The sequence below is a fragment of the Pimephales promelas genome, chromosome 2 (genome assembly GCF_988280905.1).
Source record: "Pimephales promelas chromosome 2, fPimPro1.hap1.1, whole genome shotgun sequence".
In the NCBI taxonomy this organism is placed as follows: Eukaryota; Metazoa; Chordata; class Actinopteri; order Cypriniformes; family Leuciscidae; genus Pimephales; species Pimephales promelas.
This window is the reverse complement of record NC_142770.1, coordinates 51,927,976-51,931,102: the sequence shown is the minus strand read 5'-3', so window position 1 is coordinate 51,931,102 and position 3,127 is coordinate 51,927,976.

Genomic DNA, 3,127 nt, shown 5'->3' with positions numbered 1-3,127 from the left:
GGGGTTGCACGGGAGCTCCGGGCGCGACGGGTCTCCACGCACGGCCCCGGGGAGGGTGCTCCGACCCGGGCCGGAGGCAGATTCGCCCCCTGCCCCCCGGCTGTCCGCCCGGAGCCGAGACGGTCCTAAAACGGGCCATGGGGGTGATGTAGAAGGGTAACGCTCACACAACCAGAACTCACACAAACCGATCTGCTATCCCAGGCAGGGTGCGGGTCTCCTGGGCACGAATAAAGCCCGATGCCCCGTGGGTGATGTTGGCCCTGGCCACTCAAGGCACCACTCACCCAAGCCAGAGAGGGTGCACTCTGGCTGGGGAAGCAGATTCAATCTCTGCTGTGGTGGAGCTCTGAAAAACACGAAAACCTCCAGGGAAAAGACGGCCCGGTTTCTCTGAAAAGTGCATCCCAGGCAGGGTGCGGGTCTCCTGGGCACGAATAAAGCCCGATGCCCCGTGGGTGATGTTGGCCCTGGCCACTCAAGGCACTCACCCAAGCCAGAGAGGGTGCACTCTGGCTGGGGAAGCAGATTCAATCTCTGCTGTGGTGGAGCTCTGGAAAAACGCGAAACCTCCAGGAAAAGACGGCCCGGTTTCTCTGAAAAGTGCATCCCAGGCAGGGTGCGGGTCTCCTGGGCACGAATAAAGCCCGATGCCCCGTGGGTGATGTTGGCCCTGGCCACTCAAGGCACTCACCCAAGCCAGAGAGGGTGCACTCTGGCTGGGGAAGCAGATTCAATCTCTGCTGTGGTGGAGCTCTGGAAAAACGCGAAACCTCCAGGAAAAGACGGCCCGGTTTCTCTGAAAAGTGCATCCCAGGCAGGGTGCGGGTCTCCTGGGCACGAATAAAGCCCGATGCCCCGTGGGTGATGTTGGCCCTGGCCACTCAAGGCACCACTCACCCAAGCCAGAGAGGGTGCACTCTGGCTGGGGAAGCAGATTCAATCTCTGCTGTGGTGGAGCTCTGGAAAAACGCGAAAACCTCCAGGGAAAAGACGGCCCGGTTTCTCTGAAAAGTGCATCCCAGGCAGGGTGCGGGTCTCATGGGCACGAATAAAGCCCGATGCCCGTGGGTGATGTTGGCCCTGGCCACTCAAGGCACCACTCACCCAAGCCAGAGAGGGTGCACTCTGGCTGGGGAAGCAGATTCAATCTCTGCTGTGGTGGAGCTCTGAAAAACACGAAAACCTCCAGGGAAAAGACGGCCCGGTTTCTCTGAAAAGTGCATCCCAGGCAGGGTGCGGGTCTCATGGGCACGAATAAAGCCCGATGCCCACCTTGAAACGGAGCCTGGGCTCGACTCTGAAGTCCAGATCTCGAAAAACGACAGAGTCCAAAAAAGGTGCGGTGGCTCCAAACCTCCATGCCCTCAGACCTCCCTGGCCAGCCCAGGGAGGGTGGCCCGTCCTGGGCCAGACTCAGATTTCCCCCGCCACCCCTGGAGCTCCGCCTGGAGCGAAGACGGTCCTAAAACGGACCCTGGGGCTCTTGTAGAGGATGAGGGAGAGAGGGGCCTTCAGAGAGCCCCTGGCCGGCTTGACTCTGGAGTCGAATTTGAAAAATAGACAGAGTCCATAAACGTGCTGTCTGTTCGGACCTCCAGGGCACTCAAGGCACTCACCCAAGCCAGAGAGGGTGCACTCTGGCTGGGGAAGAGGATTCAATCTCTGCTGTGGTGGAGCTCTGAAAAACACGAAAACCTCCGGGAAAAGGCGGCCCGGTTTCTCTGAAAAGTGCATCCCAGGCAGGGTGCGGGTCTCCTGGGCAAGAACGAAGCCCAATGCCCACCTTGAAACGGAGCCTGGGCTCGACTCTGAAGCCCAGATCTCGAAAAACGACAAAGTACAAAAAATGTGGGGTGGCTCCAAACCTCCATGCCCTCAGACCTCCCTGGCCAGCCCAGGGAGGGTGGCCCGTCCTGGGCCAGATTCAGATTCGCCCGCCACCCCTGGAGCTCCACCTGGAGCGAAGACGGTCCTAAAACGGGCCTTCGGGGATGTATGAGAGAGGGGAAGCGTGGTGGTGGCAAACACAGAGGACCCCTACCAGCGATCAGACCGTCGTGAGTCCCACTCAGAGTCACTCTGGGTGGGCATGTAAAAAATCCAGATTACGCCGCGCTGGAGCTCTGGAAGTTACGAGACCTCCAGGAAAAGACAGGCTGGTTTTCTGAAAAGTGCACCCCAGGCAGGGTGCATCTTTTCCTGGGCACGAGCCCAGCGCACATGGTGTGGTGGTCCGGCTCTGGTGCCAAAGTTTGGGGGAAAAAAATAGACAAAGTCCAATAACGTGGTGTGGTTCCAAAGCTCCATGCCCTCAGACCTCCCTGGCCAGCCCAGGGAGGGTGGCCCGTCCTGGGCCAGATTCAGATTTGCCCGCCACCCCTGGAGCTCCACCTGGAGCGAAGACGGTCCTAAAACGGGCCTTCGGGGATGTATGAGAGAGGGGAAGCGTGGTGGTGGCAAACACAGAGGACCCCTACCAGCGATCAGACCGTCGTGAGTCCCACTCAGACTCACTCTGGGTGGGCATATAAAATCCAGACTACGCCCCGTCGGAGCTCTGGAAGTACGAGACCTCCAGGAAAAGACAGGCTGGTTTTATGTAAAGTGCACCCCAGGTAGGGTGCATCTTTCCTGGGCACGAGCCCAGCGCACATGGCGGGGGGTCCGGCTCTGAGAAAAATCGACTAAGTCCAATGACGTGGTGTGGTTCCAAAGCTCCATGCCCTCAGACCTCCCTGGCCAGCCCAGGGAGGGTGGCCCGTCCTGGGCCAGAGTCAGATTCGCCCGACACCCCCTGGAGCTCCACCTGGAGGGAAGACGGTCCTAAAACGGGCCTTCGGGGATGTATGAGAGAGGGGAAGCGTGGTGGTGGCAAACACAGAGGACCCCTACCAGCGATCAGACCGTCGTGAGTCCCACTCAGACTCACTCTGGGTGGGCATATAAAATCCAGACTACGCCCCGTCGGAGCTCTGGAAGTACGAGACCTCCAGGAAAAGACAGGCTGGTTTTATGTAAAGTGCACCCCAGGTAGGGTGCATCTTTCCTGGGCACGAGCCCAGCGCACATGGCGGGGGGGTCCGGCTCTGAGAAAAATCGACTAAGTCCAATGACGTGGTGTGGT